Source organism: Pinus tabuliformis, chromosome 9, assembly GCF_031772625.1.
Source record: "Pinus tabuliformis cultivar Carrire ecotype Pingquan chromosome 9, CPIR1, whole genome shotgun sequence".
In the NCBI taxonomy this organism is placed as follows: domain Eukaryota; kingdom Viridiplantae; phylum Streptophyta; class Pinopsida; order Pinales; family Pinaceae; genus Pinus; species Pinus tabuliformis.
In genome coordinates, this window is record NC_142307.1 from 1,755,630,058 (window position 1) to 1,755,648,442 (window position 18,385).

The window sequence follows — 18,385 nt, forward strand, 5'->3', positions numbered from 1 at the left end:
GGAATGGAAAATTGGAAAATGCATATTGGAAAGGTTGAAATGTTGCATTTACTCCAATGAACCTCATTATTGACCTCCAAATTCAACCTGGCCACAAAAAAAAGGGCCTCTGGGTATTATTTGGCAGAATAATGGCTGATCATTGGTTTAATGATTGGTTTTTAATGGAATTATTATCGATGATGTCAGCGCTTTCATAACCTTCATGTTGTCGACACGATGTCTAAACTTTAACTACAAGATGTCTAAACATTTATTTGCCTCAGGTGCCCGCTTCAAGTGCAAGGTGTCTAAACATTGATTTTCCTCAGGTGTTCATCGTGAATATCTTGAAAAACCTCACAATACTTACAGAATATATTCAAACTCTGAAACATTGTGTATGTAAAATGTAAAAAAATATTGATGATAAATTAAAAAAGGTTCATCTTCATCAAGTAGGAAAACTTATTCTCATTATTTTAAAGAAATTATAAAGGTGTATAATAATAATAATAAATTCATTAATTTGATTTTAATAAAATAATTTAATACTAATAATATTTTATATATAATAATAATATTTTTTTATTTTGAAAAATATAAAGCATAATTAATAAAAATATTATATATGAATAAGAAAATGAGAGAAGATTAATAGAGGTGGTTAATTTATGATTGATGGTTTATTATTAATGTTGAGTATTTCTAAGATAATTTAAAATTTTAAAATTTATGTTTATTTAAAGATGAGAGAATACACTTGCGAAATAAAAATTAGTCAACTTAATGATAAAAATAATATTTTTGTTGCAATAGTTTTTATTTTTATTATTTATATTGTTATATATTTATCAATGGTATATACAAATGAAACCTTCTGATATATCAACCACATTAATATTTTTAATGTCGTTTTATAAATTATTTGATAAACTCTTACAAAATTTCATGACAATTGTAACCTATTTATAAATTATTATATAAAATAATATATTACATTTATTATATTATATTATTTGATTTTTATATAGTATATTAATTACATGTTATTATATAATTTAATTGTATACCTTAAATAATATAAATTTTAATTAGCCCCAAGGGATAGCTCAAATGGTCGAGTTCCTGTTGCTAAAGCACTTTCCCAGTTGGGAGGTCACGGGGTCAAATCTCCTCGACGCCCTCGGGGTTATGCCTGTTATGGCCGACGGGCAGATCCCTTCGAGTGGAATTGCCCCGCTTCTCTACCGTGGATGTAGCGGCCGCTCAGTGACCGTCAACCACAGCTAAAAAAAAATATAAATTTTAATTAATAATATATTATACAATTAAGAATTTATGAATTTATATTTATAATATATTATAAGTTATTTAAGTGCAAAGGACAAATGCATTAGTTGTTCAATGATAATGATTTTTTCTTGAAAACCTCATTCTTATTTATAGTCACATCAATACAATTTTTTTATTAATTTTATTCTGGTAGAACTATTCAATTGAATTTAACCATGGTTACATGGATTGTGGTGCAAAAAGTGAATCACAAACTCATAAATATTATTTTATTGGTTTAACTATTATTTTATTGTTTCCTTAGGAGGCCCATTTTAAACCTCAAAATTCCCCTAATGAACAAACTTCACCAGTATGACCCTTCCTTCAAAAGTGAGCCATGTATGATCCCAAGCAGTGAATTTTTTAATAAGCCATGACTAGTCTAGAATCTCGTATTTGGAAGGCTTTAAGTTGAAGCCTAGATATTTCAAGTCATTGGACAGAGGGAAAATTTTAATTCCAAACATATCAGCAATCTGAATGATGTCCTCTGAAGCCCCAAAAATAGAAATAATATTTTATTTATCTTTGTTAATTATGAGGCCTAAAGCTTTGCTAAACTTTGAGAAAACGTGAAAAGAAGCCTCCCATTTTGCATATTTTTCTTCCCAACACATAGAACATCATCTATGAACAATGGTGTGTTGGGGAATTTCTCCTTGTGATCTGAGAACCCTTAATTTTCCCATCCTCCTTTTTAGATTTTGTTCCTCTACTAAGAGCATTCATCACTAGAATAAAGAGCATAGGAGATAGGGCATATCCCTGTTTGAGACCTCTATGAATTCTAAAGAAGTTGGAGGGCTCTCCATTTATTTGGACATCCAATTTTGTGGATGAAACGCATGACATAGTCCATTTGACGTGCCTGTGTGGGAAACGAATTTTGTAAAGGATCATCCAGAGGAATTCCTAGTCGACCCTATCATAGGCTCTGATAAGGTCAACTTTCATTAAGCATGCCTTCAATTTCCTAGTTTTAATGGAGTGAATGCACTCTTGTGCAATTTCCACCGCATCTTGAATTCTCTTGTCAGCCAAGAAACCAAATTTCTCCAGAGTAATGTGCTGAGACAAAATCTTCTTCATTTTGTTAGCTAGAAGTTTAGAAATAATTTTGTAAACAAAATTACATAAGGAGATGGGTCTATAATTAGAAAAAGAAAGAGAATTCATCTTTTTAGGAATGAGAGTGAGGAAATTTGCGTTGGTAGAACCTTATATAAAACTACATGTTTTGGATTCTTCTACCATTTGGATCAATTTGAGCCCCATCAGATAAAAGAAGTAGAGAAAGAGTTCAACGAGACAACCATCAAGTCCCAGGATCTTATCGTTCATCATTTCCTTCAAGGTCTATAAGATCACATCTTCTAAAATAGGGGCATGCATCTATTGGAAATAATACTGAGAGGGGGGATGAATCAGTATTATCAGATCAATAATTTAATTTTCCAAACAGATTTGTATACGCTACTTTAGCTAAGTGAAATAGCATGTATACGTGACTGCACTTAAGGAAACTAGTGTATACGCAAAGAACTTTTGATTTACCCAATTTTTATCATGCATTGAACTTTAACCAGTATATCAGAGATTTATTAGACAATGCAGTAAAATCATAATAAAGCATCACACATAAGCAACACACATGAACACCGAGATATAAGGTGGAAACCCAATGTGGGTGAAAACCACCTACTGCTTGTATCATCTCTGTCTTCTTTTAATAATAAGAAAATGTGTTTACAATTTTGTACTAGTGCAAGCTTATACCAGTACGCAGGCTTCTACATGCAGAAGGTTACAACCTTCTCTCATTCTCCAACTTCTCCTGGAAGGGAGCTACAATCCCCTAACTCTTGTACTAGCCGATATGTTTACTAGTACGTAGGTTGTGACCTATAGAAGGCTACGACCTTCTTTCTTCCTCCAAGGACCACGTTTCATAAATTTTCAGACTAGATCCATCAACAACATCATAACATCAAATACATCTGCATCAACCAATCACTTTCTGAACCCACCACAACCGAATCAATCAATTACATTGACAACCCATCAATCTGATCATTCAGAATACTGTCACCGGAATACAGTAACCAGAACCCAAACCAAAACCCAGAACTCTGCAACAGCAAACAGAAACAATTAAAACTTATTTTGTAAGGTATACTCTACTTCCATGTGTCTAACCTGCGTGTATACGCGCTTTTCTCAAAGCCAAATAGCGTAGATATACGCAAATATTAATTCATAATTATGCAGCTATTCCAGACTTCAGTTATACCCAAATCATAATATTTACAGAACAACACATGCGTGAGTATACAGATCTAGAATAAACATGATCAAACCATATAAAGATCATTCATTTCATGCCTTAAGATCCCAATCCATCATTAGATCTTATCCTCCATCAACGCTAAGGTTCATCCCTCGTTCAGATCAAGCATAACACCATAAGACAATAACCTGCATACTAGATCTCACACTTCATTAGATATTCAATACTTGCACACACTGGCCTAATGATCTTCTCCTTCTTTTATAGTTTTAGGCCTTTCTCAATACCATGGACCAAAACCACTTATGACCAATACCTTGGACCAAATACCTAGGGTCAATACCTCGGATCAGATACCTTGGACCAATACCATGCATCAAAATACCATGGACCAAATACTTCGGATCAAAAACTTAGTTTTCCAAGGTATACACGCTTTTCCTTCTATGAAAATGTGTGTGTACGTATACGCTACTTGTGGTCAGTGAACCTGCATGTATACGCAGCTTGGTCAAGGTGAACCTGCGTATACATCCCTTTCTTCATTCTGTGTAGACTGATATGTAATTCTGTGTTGTTAACCTGTTGTACTGTGATCTTTCATCTGAGTGAGTTGCCATCAAGGACAATACCTGTATCATAATGCCAACAATCTCCCCCTTTGGACTTGATGGCAACAACAACACCAAGTCACTCTCCCCCTTTGACATCAAGGGCAAAGGGTCATGCTCCCCCTGAGTACATGCTGAATTCTCTGATATGCTGAAGTGTATTGATTGAGCTCCCATGATTAAGTCCATGCTCCCCTGAGCACAAGCAAAGTCTGAAAAAATATTTTCTAAAATAATAACATGACTCTATATCTCCAATGACCTTCCTATCACCAATGACTCATACATACATCCATCTCCCAACCAAGTGGGGATATACCAAATTTGACTCATCCACCCAACCAAGTGGGGATATACCAATTCTTTATACATGACAAAAATAAGAAATATTACATAATCCATCCCATGCATAGTGGAGTTACAAATTAGATCTTTTCATGACTTTTACATTAAATGATATGCAGGGCATTTATAATAGGGACAACCGATCTAAACAAGACTATGATAGTCATCAGCAACTATCATACACCATATATGATATGCAGCATCAGCAGCATCAAGATCAACATCCCGTATATTTCCATCATCAAAAGAGTCACCTGAATCAAAACGATTATGCGGATCTGTACCAAATGCCAACAATGCTTTATTAGAAGCATATTCTCCCCTTGAACCTGTGCTAGATGTTCACTGTCAAATCTGATTATTGCATATATCAATAAGAAATATCAAAGCATCATCATCAATCAGATATACATCAAGTTATAAACAACTTTATGAGGACCAACATATTTCCACATGTTATCAGCAAATTGTAACCATCATCAAACAGAGCAGATAATTGACTAAACCATATCAGACCCCTTGTTCCTGAGTCTGGCCCACTTCTTTTCCTCAAAGCAACATATACGTGACTGTGCCCATAGAAAGTCGCGTATGTATGCAACTACGCTTCATGAAACTCACGTATAACAAACTTTTTCTAAAAAATAGGATTCAACAGCAGGATGATGCAACAACTACTCCCAGTTTTTGTCTGAGATATTCAAATGTCTCTCTGAGCAGTGGTTTAGTGAATATATCAGTAACCTATTCTTTCGAGGGAACATACTCAAATTTGACCTTTTGTTCAAGCACTTGTTCATGTAGAAAATGATATTTTATGGGTATGTGCTTGGTCTTGGAGTGCATGACTGGATTCTTTGAAATACTAATGGCACTTGTATTATCACATAGAATGGAGATGGGTGGAGTACATGTGATCTGAATGTCTTGCAAGGTTTGCATCATCCAAAGTAGTTGTGTGCAGCAAGATGCAGTAGCCACATATTCTGCTTCAGCCATAGATAATGCAATTGAACTTTGTTTCTTGTTGAACCAAGACACTAACCTGGAACCCATATAGAATGCACCACCACTAGTGCTTTTTCTGTCATCAACACTTCCTACCAATTTGCATCTGTATATGCATGAAGAGTAAGATCTGTATCTCTAGGATACCATAAACCAAAGTTCTGTGTTCCTTGAAGATATTTTAAAATCCTTTTGACTGCTTGAAGGTGTGATTCCTTTGGATTTGCTTGGAATCTTCCAACTATTCCTACTGCATGCATGATGTCAAGTCGAGTACCTGTTAGATAAAGTAGATTGCCAATCATGGATCTATAATTTGGTTTATGTATTGTTGTTGATTCATCATTTGAGCTGAGACTGCATCCCATTACCATTGGGGTACATACTGGTTTAGAATCTTCCATACCATACTTTTTCAAGATCTGTTTGAGATATTTGGTTTGTGAAAGAAAAATACCATCTTTATTTTGTTGAACTTGTAGACCAAGAGAATAGGTAAGCTCACCAAGCAAGGACATTTCGAATTCTTGCTGCATTACTGAAGCAAAATTTTGACTCATGGATTCTTCATTGCTACCAAAAATGATATCATTAACATAAACAACAATTATTAGCAATTTATCAGTGTCAATCTTTGTATATAGATTGCTATCTGCTAACCCCTTTGAAAAACCTTGTTGGTGGAGATATTTGTCAAGACGGTAATACCGAGCCCTTGGAGCCTATTTTAGACCATATAGAGCCTTTCTGAGTCTGCGTACAAGTTTTGCATCATTTCCAAGAATGAATCCCTCTGGTTGCTCAATATAGACTTCTTATTCTAAGTCTCCATTAAGGAAAGCAGATTTTACATCCATTTGGTATACTTTGAATTTCTGAAAACTAGAAAGAGCAAGAAACATCCTTATGGCTTCAAGTCTAGCAACAAGTGCAAAACTTTCTTCAAAATCTATACCTTCTTGTTGAGCATATCCTTTACAAAAAAGTCTAGCCTTGTTTCTAATAACTTCTCCATTTTCATTCAGCTTGTTTTTGAATAACCATTTAGTTCCTGTGATATTCTTATCATGAGGTCTAGGAACTAATTCCCAAGTATTATTCTTTTCAATTTTCTCAAGTTCTTCATTCATGGCCTTGACCCAACATTCATCTTTGCATGCTTCATTCACATTTTGAGGGTCAGTGGAGGATAGTAATGATAGATAGCTTCAGGTTTCTGTAATAATTCTTCTTGTCTGCACACCTGCCTCTTTTTCCCCTAAAATTTGAGTTTCTGAATCATTTTTCTGAACATACTTGGACGAAGTCTTTTCTTCTACCGTTATCTCTTCTTCTGGTGCTTCATTAGTTTCTTCTTCAGAATCAGTGTGATTTGATGTGGGAAAATAATCCCCATCTTCTTCATTGTCATAATCTTCAGTTTTTATCTGTTTTGAATTTTTGCATGCTTCATCAACCACAACGCCAATACTTTCAATAATTTTCCCAAGTCTTTTATTATAAAATTTATATCCTTTACTTTGGGAAGAGTAACCAAGAAGAATACCTTCATCTGCTCTGGGTTCAAACTTACCAAATTTTCATCAGTCCTTTTGATGTAACATTTGCTTCCAAAAACTTTAAATTATTTTACAGTAGGAGTCTTACCATACCAAAGTTCATGTAGTGTTTGAGTGTTGTTTACCCGAACATTTGCTTGGTTGAGAATAGTGATGGCGGTGGAGAAAGAGAGGACAGAAGATGCGTAGGGTTTCTGAGAGTTTCAGATTCTGACCCTAATGGAGGGCCGCAGAGGAGGGAGCTCCACTCCCTCCTACAAAGATGTCATTGCCAGCAGAGGCAAGTCACATCTGGATAATGTCAGAGGATCAAAGAAGGAAGAAAACAGTAATAATGAAAAGGAGACAAATGGGGCCAAGTCCAAGGAAAATAGCAGCACAAAGGACAAGGAGGAAGAAGACAAAAACCAGGGAACAAGGGAAAAAAAACAAAAGGGACCCTGCAGACCCAAAACGGAAATCACTCCTAGAGTAGTGTTAAATAATCTTGCACTGTAGGAGCACAGGGAACATATGGAAACTTACGCCATAATATGTAAATTCATGGGATTATGGCCCACTGAAAAGGCTTTACAAACATGGATCAAGTATCACTGGAAACCCAAAGGCAGCATCGATCTTCATCTAGGGTCAAAGGGATTCTTCATCGTGGTGTTTACAAATATTGAAGACAAAGATAGAATATTCGAAGGAGGACCCTACTTTTTTGCAGTAGCTGGCCTCTATATGAGGCCTTGGGTGATGAATTTTGTTCCAGAACAGGAGACTTTCACTTCAGTTCCTGTCTGGGTAAGGCTCTATTCTCTTCCTCTAGATTACTGGCAAAATGAATCACTTGAGGCCATAGGCAACAAACTAGGTCATTTTGTCAAAGCTTCGGAAGCCACTAGAAGGGGAAAATATACTTCCTATGCAAGGATTTGTGTGGAAATGGATTTATCAGGAGCTCTTCCGGACGAAGTTATCCTGGAAGTTTTTGATGAGGAATGGGTGCAAACGGTGGACTATGAGCATATTCCGTTCAGATGTCGTAAATGCCATGAACATGGACACTTGATCAGAGACTGCCCTCTCAGTAAAGCAGAACACAAAAGCAAACTCAATACAATAAAGGATACTGAAAGCTTTCAAAAAGTGGCAAGCAGAGGAAAAGGAAGCAAAAAAGGACCAAAGAAACAAAATAATGAGGGGAAAAAGATCAATCAGAATAAGTTTCAAGTACTGGAAGAGAGTGAAGAAATGCCAAATGAAGATCAATCTATGGAGGAAGGCCCTAATGAAAAGGAGAAGGAGGAAAGCCACAACCCAACACAAAATACTGATAATAAGGAAGAAACCATGATGAATGAAATAGAACTAGCGATGGATCAGGAAATGTCCCAGAGTGAAATAGATCTGGAGGATCATGAACTTCAGGAAATTCTAGATAAAGAAAACCTAGATCTGGAAGGTTTCTTGAAGCAGGGAACCACAGTGGGGATAGATTCATTACCTCAAGATGAATGCAATAGAATACAACAGTTGTTTTTATGGAAAACTCAGGAAAGGGGGTCAGATAAAGGAAAAACCATCGACAAGCAGGAGTGCAGAGGTGTGAAAATAATGAAATCAACTCCAGGATTAGCTACCAGAAATGCAGGAAAGAAGAGGGGCAGGAAAAAGCAGAAGGAGCTCTTGATGGAGTGTGGAAAGCTGATGATAGACTTGGGTAAGATGAAAGACCTAACCAGTTACTCCTTTACAAATCTTTAATTATGAAGTTTACATCGTGGAATATAAGAGGTCTAAGCAGTAAAAGAAAGCAATGAATGCTTAGTTTTAGAATGAAACAAGATATGTCGGACATGATCTTCATCCAGGAAACAAAGTGTTCCATCCAGAAAATAAAACTAATCCATAGCAAATGGCTCAATAGATTTGAGTTTCTAGAAGTTAAAGCAGAAAACTCAGCTGGGGGTATTCTCACTCTTTGGAACCCCCTAAAAATCAGCGTAATAGATGCAGAGGCATCCAGAAATTACTTATCAGTAGTCATTCAACCAGTGGGGGTTTCAGAAACCTTCCTGATTACTAATGTTTACGGTCCTCAAAGAATAGATGATAAACTCAGATTGCTAGAATCCCTCATGGATCTCAAGAACAGACAGGCTAATATTCCTTGGATTATGGGAGGGGATTTTAATATGATCAAATCTCTCTCGGAAAAGAAAGGAGGTACCAGAGCGCTAAAAAAAGACTCATTAGCGTTCCAATCGTTCACAGATAATATGAAACTGGTTGACTCAGATTCGAGCAATGGCCTTTTTACTTGGAACAACAAGAGAGGAGGGGAAGCACAGGTAGCCTCTAAGTTAGATAGGTTTTTGATATCAGAGGAGCTTATGCTTATAGATAACGAAATAACAGCAAGAGTTCTTCCCTTTGGAGGCTCAGATCACTGGCCGATTCAATTGGAAATCAAGGGTTTGGATTCTCCCAGGAATAGACCCTTCAGATTCGAGAATATCTGGCTCTCACACCCAGATTTCATTAGCAACATCAGAAAATGGTGGTATGAAGACTTGCAATTCCAGGGATCAAAAATGTACCTCCTTCATAAAATACTAAATCACATTAAGTTTAGACTTAAAGAATGGAATAAGAAGGATTTCGGTAACATTTTTGTGGACAAAAAATCAGTGGAAATCAAAATTCAGGAACTCAACCAAACACTGATCAAAGATGGCTTTGACAAAGACAAAAGTGAACAGGCTAATAAACTTCATCTTGAATGGGAGAACCTATGCAAACAAGAGGAAACATTTTGGAGGCAAAATTCAAGAGTTCAATGGCTCAAAGAAGGAGAGCGTAATACAATATTTTTCCACAGATCCACTATGGCTAATAGAGAATTCAACAAAATCTCGGTGATAAAGGATGATAATGCGAAGTTTCAAATCACACATAAGGACATTAAAGTGATGCTGGTTCAGCATTTTCGAAACATCACCCGGGAAAACAATCCAGACATGGAACAATCAATAAAGGAAATTACAAGGCATATCCCTAAGATAGTGTCCAGAGAGGACAATAATAACCTAAACAGACCAGTAACTGAAGAGGAGGTTAGCAAGGTCCTCAAAGACATGCAGAATGGCAAAGCACCAAGCCCAGATGGTTTTAATGTGGATTTCTTCAAAGCTTGTTGGGATATAGTCAAACAGGATATTTTGAATGTTGTCGAGGATTCCAGGGGTAGTAAAACTATCCTGAAAGCCCTCAACACCTCCTTCATCTCCCTGATTCCCAAACAGGACTCAGCTCAAACGGCAGATAAGTACAAACCCATAGCTTTATGTAATGTGGTATACAAGATAATATCCAAGGTAGTGGCTAACAGACTCAAACCTCTCCTTCCTTCATTAGTGTCTGAGGAACAATCTGGTTATGTGGAGGGCAGACAAATTTTAAACAACATTATTCAAGCCCATGAGGTGGTTCACTCACTTACTAGCAAAAAACAGGCAGGAATGATCATGCAATTGGATATTGCCAAAGCTTATGACAAGGTCAATTGGATTTATATCAAGAAGGTGCTTACTACCTTTGGGTTCGATCATAATTGGGTCAGATGGGTAATGGCTCTGGTGACTACTTCTAGCTTTTCAATTTTAGTTAACAGCTCTCCCTCAGAGATCTTCATTCCTTCTAGAGGCCTCAGGCAGGGAGACCCGCTCTCTCCCTTTCTCTTTATCCTCATGATGGAAGGACTTGGTAGGTATATTAAGCATGCCAAATCCATGGGCAAAATCAAGGGTCTTCTACTAACTGAAAATGGTCAAGCACAAACACACCAACAATTTGTAGATGATACCATGTTGCAAGGAATTCCTTCAGTCAAAGAAGCTTCAGCCTACAATCAAATCCTTAAGGCATTTTCCATGGCCACAGGTATGGAAGTCAATCTTTCAAAATCAAAAATTTTCTTCTTTAACACAAACATTGCTATTCAGAGAAATATCTCAAGAATCCTCAGCTTCCAAAGGGATTCTCTCCCCTCAAAGTATTTGGGAGTTCCTCTCACAGCCAAACCAATGCACAAAAGTATATGGGAACCAGTGCTAAATAAGTTGCAGGACAAAGTCAAAAAGTGGACCATCAGAGCCTTGAACCTGGCTGGCAGGTTGGTATTGACAAAGGTTGTTCTGCAATCTATCCTGGTTTTCATGTTATCAGCCCTCCCAGCTCCCAAAGGTGTTTTAGAGCAATTTAGGAATATTCAAAGAGATTTCTTGTGGGGTAAGGAGGAAACAAGGAAGAAATGGGCCCTGGTTTCCTGGGAAAAAATCTGCAAACCTAAGAAACATGGGGGTCTAGGCTTAGATGACCAGGAGATTCTGAGTAAAGTGCTAGGAGCCAAGCTTTGGTGGAGATGGGTTCAAGAGCCAAAATCCCATTGGGCAAGGATCTAGAAAGAAAAATATGCCAGCTCTTGGCACACTAAAGATCTCATAAGAATGTCTGGAAATATAAAGGGCTCACACATCTGGAACAGAGCCTGGGATAATAGAAGCATAGTGCAAAAAAACAGTTTCTGGGAAATCAAAGTAGGAGATCTAGCACTCTTTTGGGAGGACAAATGGCAACAAGAACCAATGCTGTTAATAGAGGATTTCTTAAGCCTCAAGCAGGAAACAGATTCCCAAGGGTTAAATAAAGTAAAGAATCTCTAGGATCTTTCTCTAAACCCTGGAAAATGGAGAAGTCAGAGAAACATAGACTGTAGAGATGACAGCGCCATAAAAATAAAATCAAAGGCACTGAGAAGATTACTAAAACAAAGAATGATCATGGTTACAGAGGGGCAGGATCAATTGAGATGGGGAAACAACAATAAAGGCACCTTTAATCTAAAGGAAGCAAAAGGTATTCTCCTTAGGCTTGATTCTAGTGTTCCAGGCAAGACCTGGCAGCACCTCTGGAAAAACCAAGGTTGGATAAAGATCAAGCTTTTCATGTGGTTGGTACATCATACAAAAATATTGACTTGGGACAATATTAGAAAAAGAGGTGTTTTGGGACCTTCTAGATGCTAGCTTTGTGAAAAGCAGGAGGAAACTATGGAGCACATTCTTAATAGTTGCTCTTACAACACCTGGCTTTGGGATTCTTTCTCCAACATTTTCCAACAGACAGATAGGGACAGAGGAAGTATCTCAAATACCCTAAACAAGTGGAGAAGGAACTTTTCAGAGAATGAATTCCTTAATTTGGCCTGGGCCTTCACGCCATGCTTCATTATCTGGAATGTGTGGAAAGAAAGGAATAAAAGAATATTTAAAGATGAAAATTCCAACCCTCAGCGGCTATAGGATTTAATCTTGAAACAAATCAGAGAGACAGTCAGCACCACAGTTCACAATATCCCAAAGAATCCTCCCTCAGGGACTGAGCTGAGAACTCTCAGGCTTCTAGGAATGCAAGAGATTATTCCCCAAGGATTAAAAAGAAAGGATATAGCTATGGACAAAGAGAAGGATTTCTGGCATCCTCCACCGAAAAGCTATCTGAAATTCAACATTGATGGTGCCTCAAAGGGCAACCCGGGAACAGCTGGTTTTGGAGGAGTTTTAAGAGATGAAGAGGGTTGTATTATCTTAATCTTCCATAGCCATTTAGGTAGAGCCACCAACAACATGGCGGAATTAATGGCTCTGGAGCAATGTCTAGAGATTCTGATTCAGAACCATAGCTCTAATGTCATTATAGAAGCAGATTCAGAAATAACCATTAACTCTGTAAAAAGAATCAGCTGTGGCACTAGACCAGAGAAAGTTTCAAATCACTGGAGACTAATTTAGGTTTATCAAAGAATTCAAGTACACCTCCAGGGATTTTGAACTGTTAGTTTCAACCATGTTCGTCGAAATGCTAATAAGCTAGCAGACATTCTGGCTAATCAAGGTGTGAATAATGTTGAATGCGGGATGGTGAAAAAGTGGTAGGAGATGCCCCAGAACCATTTGAAGGCTCTCTGCGATGAACAAGCTACAGAGGACAGAGAAATTGTTTGTTATCGAGGAAGGGAGACAAGCACGAATTGATTTTTCTTTGCTTGAGCTTCCACTGCCTCTCAGGATATACTTGGTTGGAGGGCAAGCAAAGATTGGTCGCTTTTCTCCCCGGAGTAAGCTTACAGGAGTCCCCTGGTTTTCAGATGGCAACAGGTTGAGTCATGTCGCACATCAGAGCAGTCTCGAATTCAGGGCCCGTAGAAAGATTAGGCTGGGCGGGAGATCCATTTTTCCAAGGGCCAGAATTTACACCCTTGTCATTTTCCGGTTGGAAACCATGCCCCAAATGGCTCCTAGTTGATCACTCGTCGCTAGAGTCGTTTATGGTTTTTCTTTTTTGGCAACAATTCCATAGAGCACGTAACATGTGGCAGGGGGAAGTTTTAAAAACCACCCTCCATCGTGCACTATCGTCCAGTAGTGTTGGTTGGTGCGATATGGATCCTGGCCGTTGGATCCAGTAGCTCGGATCGACGGTTAGGACGGGTCGGGTTGTTTTGTGGGGCCAGATGGGTTGGCCCACTCTTTGGCACGGTTTGTGTGTTCGAGGGTGACCGTTGTAGACTGTAGTGAATGTTTCCCGTGGGTTGGGGTGGTCTGGTGTTGGGCAGGGGGGTTTTTGCTTTCACTTTTGGTTAGGGAATCTCTTTCCGAAGTTCTTGTAAATGGACTATTTTTTGTACATTATGTAACTTTCTTTTGAATTAATGAAATTGAAGGATTGGCTCTTGCTTAAGCAAAAAAAGAGAGAATAGTGACGGCGAAGAATGTAACTTCACCCCAGAAGGTTGCAGGAGTTCCAGATTCATCTAACATAGCTTGAGCCATTTCTTGAATATTTCTATTCATTCTTTCTACCACTCCATTTTGCTGAGGAGTCCTTGCGGTGGAGAACTACCTTTTTATTCCATGTTGTTCACAAAAGTCAAAGAATTCATCCGAGGTAAATTGTCCTCCTCGATCAAATATGAGGCATTTGATTTTGCAATCTGATTCATTTTCAACCAAAGCTTTGAAGGCTTTGAACTTTTCAAATGCTTCATCTTTATGCTTTAGAAGACCTATCCAACACAATCTGGAAAAATCATCAATGAACAATATAAGGTATTATTCTCCACGAGGTGACTTTTTCCTTGATGGTCCACATAAATCAGTATGAACAAGTTCAAGAGGCTTACTAGATGACCCTTTCTTTTCAATGAAGTGAGATCTAGTTTGCTTACCGAATTGACATGGTTTGCATATTGTATTTTCAGGAATGCTGATATCTGCAAGATCACGAACAGCCTGGAATCTACATGCTTTTCTTATTTGAGAAAAGCTTAGATGTCCCAATCTTCTGTGCCATAGCCAGTTTTCATCATTTTTGCTTAGATAGCATTGTTGTTGTCCTCCCTTGAGTATGTATAAGTTGTTGGAGTTCTTGTACCTTTTATCACAGTTTCTCCTATATCAAGCTCACGAACAACACATCCATTTGATTGAAACACCACTTCATTTCATTGATCACACATTTGACTGACACTCAACAGGTTATGCTTTAGACCATCTACATACATAACATTCCCATATTTAACCTTTTCTTTCAAGAAAATAGAGCCTTTACCTTTTATGACAGCAGGAGAGTCCTTTCAAAATGAGACATTGTTTTCCTTTTCTAAGGCATTATATGAGCGAAGTTTTTCTTTGTCACCTGTCATGCGTTTTGAGCATCCACTGTCGATGTACCACTTATTTTATTTTCCTTCTGCATACAAGGCTATACCACATCTTTTTTTTTGCGGTTCTTTCTTTCTCCATATTTTGGGATTTAATGGGGTTTGCTCCTTTTGAGATATTTGTTGAAATTTACTCCTGCATTCAGATTCTTCATGGCCAAAGTTGTTACAGATTGAGCATTCTATTTCATTTTCAATAAGAGAAAAGTTATTATAGGAACTTTTCTTGATCCCTATCACATTCCTTTGCTTTCGTGCTTCTCTAGTCATGATGGTTTTGTAAGCAACACATTGAGCAGCTTTGTGTCCAAAATTATGACATGAGAAACACTGACCATTAAAGAAGTTCCTGCAATTATCGAATCTATTGACCTAGTGATTGTAGTTTCTATTGATATTCATCTTTGAAGCAAATTGAGTATGATTTACCTGAGGTTGGTTATGGCTTCTGTTCATCCTTGAAGAAAATTGAGCCTGATTTACCTGGTCATTTAATTTATGCCTCTGCTGACAATTGTCATATTGTTCATTGTTCTTTGTTGCATCAAGATAGCTTTTAGTGGAGGTTGACGGCTTCTGTGATTGAGATGCTTCTTTAGTATATCCAAGACCTGTATTTATCAGAGGATAATGTTGCACTTTGATAATTTCATTTAAGGTTTTTGATCCTTTAGCAAATCTAAGATTGAGAGATTTTGTTTTCTCAAGATCCTTTCTTAGACCCACAATTTCACATTCTAGTTTTTCATTGTGTTTTTCTCTTTCGGCAAGTTGGTATGTCAAGGTATCTATAATCATATTCTTTTCTTCTAAACAGATTTTGAGTTTAGAGATTTCTTCATGAAGGTCATCTTCTTCTAAAGCATCCCAAAAATTATCATCTTCATAAGCCATTAGAAGTCTATAGTCATTATTATTTTCATCTTCATCACTATTTAATAAATTGTCGCTATCTTCATGAGTATAGTAACTCTTTTTACTTACACTTTGTTTTCTATTCCTTTTTGTAGATTCCTTCCCTTTATCATATTTATCTTTATGAGGACATTTGGTAGCATAATGACCGACTCTACCACAGGCAAAACATTTGAAAGGTAGTTTACCTCTAAATCTTCTGGAACCCCGTTGAAGCTTCTTTACAATGTTTACTTCATCTTCTTCTTCTGAAATATGTCCTGATTCATTGAGTTCTTCCTTTCCTTTTGCTGAAGCTTTAAATGTGGTTTCTTTCATATCTGATGGGCCTCTTTTTCTCATCTCAAAGGCAGTTAAGATTCCGTGAAGATTTGTCATAGTGATAGTCTGTAGATCCTATTTTTCTTCTATGGCAGATACTTTTGATTCAAATTTAGCAGACAAGGATCTTAAAACTTTCTCAACTAAGGTAAATTCCTTTATCTCTTCACCCAAATTCTTCATGAAATTAACAACCTCATCTATACGTAAGAAGTAACTAGCTATACTTTCATCATTGTGCATCTTAAGAGTTTCATATTGAATTTTGAGAGTTTGCAGTTTAGCACGTTTTACCTGAGAGTCTCCTTCGTAGCTTAGAACGATTTTGTCCCATATTTATTTGGCTGATTTGAGGTGCATAACTTTGACAAACTCTGATTATGACAAACTTCCCAATAATGTATTGACAGCCCTGGAATTGGTTTCATATTTCTTTTTACCTACCGTATCTATAGGAATTGCTGATGGAAATGTATATCATCCTTCCACGATTTCCGAGACATCTGTTCCAATCGATTGTATATAGGTTGTGGTTCTTATCTTCCAATAAACAAAGTTTCTCCCACCAAATATTGGTGGTCTGATGGATCCCGTGCTTTCTTGATTAGTCATGATGATGGATCTCCCTTCAAGCGATCAAGCTTCTTCTGAAGGACCTACTCTAATACCAATTGTTGGAAATAATACTGAGAGGGGGTTGAATCAGTATTATCAGATCAATAATTTAATTGTCCAAACATATTTGTATACGCTACTTTAGCTAAGTGAACTAGCGTGTATACGCGATTGTACTTAAGGCAACCAGCGTATATGCAGAGAAGTTTTGATTTACCCAATTTATCATGCATTGAACTTTAACCAGTATATCAGAGATTTATTAGACAGTGCAGTAAAAGCATAATAAAGAATCGCACATAAGCAACACACATGAACACCAAGATATAAGGTGGAAACCTAATGTGGGTGAAAACCACCTGCTATTTTCGTCTCTGTCTTCTTTTAATAATAAGAAAATCTGTTTACAATTTTGTACTAGTGTAGGCTTATACCAATACGCAGGCTTCTACCTGCAGAAGGTTACAACCTTCTCTCATTCTCTGGCTTCTCCTAGAAGGGAGCAACAACCCCCTAACTCTTGTACTAGCCAATATGTTTACTAGTACGAAGGCTACGACCTTCTTTCTTCCTCCAAGGACCACGTTCATAAATTTTCAGACCGGATCCATCAACAACATCATAACATCAAATACATCTGCATCAACCAATCACTTTCTGAACCCACCACAATCGAATCAATCAATTAATTTGACAACCCATCAATCTGATCATTCAGAATACTGTCACCAGAATACAGTAACCAGAACCCAGAACTCTGCAACAGAAAATAGAAACAATTGAAACTTATTTTATAAGGTATATGCTACTTCCATGTGTCTAACCTACGTGTATATGCACTTTTCTCAAAGCCAACAAGCATATATATCTACAAATATTAATTCATAATTCTGCAGCTATTCCAGACTTCAGTGATACCCAGATCATAATATTTAAAGAACAACACATGCTTTAGTATACAGATCTAGAATAAACATGATCAAACCATATAAAGATAATTCATTTTAGGCCTTAAGATCCCGATCGATCATTAGATATTATCCTCCATCAACCGCTAAGGTTCATCTCTGGTTCAGATCAAGCATAGCACCATAATCCAATAACTTGCATACTAGCTCTCACACTTCATCAGATATTCGATACTTGCACACATTGGCCTAATGATCTTCTCCTCCTTTTATAGTCTTAGGCCTTTCTTAATACCATGGACCAAAACCCCTTAGGACCAATACCTTGGACCAAATACCTAGGGTTAATACCTCGGATCAAATACCTTGGACCAATACCATGGATCAAAATACCATGGACCAAATACTTCGAACCAAAAACTTAGTTTTCCAAGGTATACGCGCTTTTCCTTCTATGAAAGTGCATGTGTACGTATATGCTACTTGTGTTCGGTGAACCTGTGTGTATGCGCGGCTTGGTCAAGGTGAACCTGCATATACCTCCCTTTCTTCATTCTGTGTAGACTGATCTATAATTCTTTGCTATTAACCTGTTGTACTATGATATTTCATCTGAGTGAGTTGCCATCAAGGAAAATACCTGTATCATAATGCCAATAGCATCTCTGCTAAATCTTCCTTATTAGCCATTCTTGGATATAGATTCACAAATTCCATTTTATCTTCAA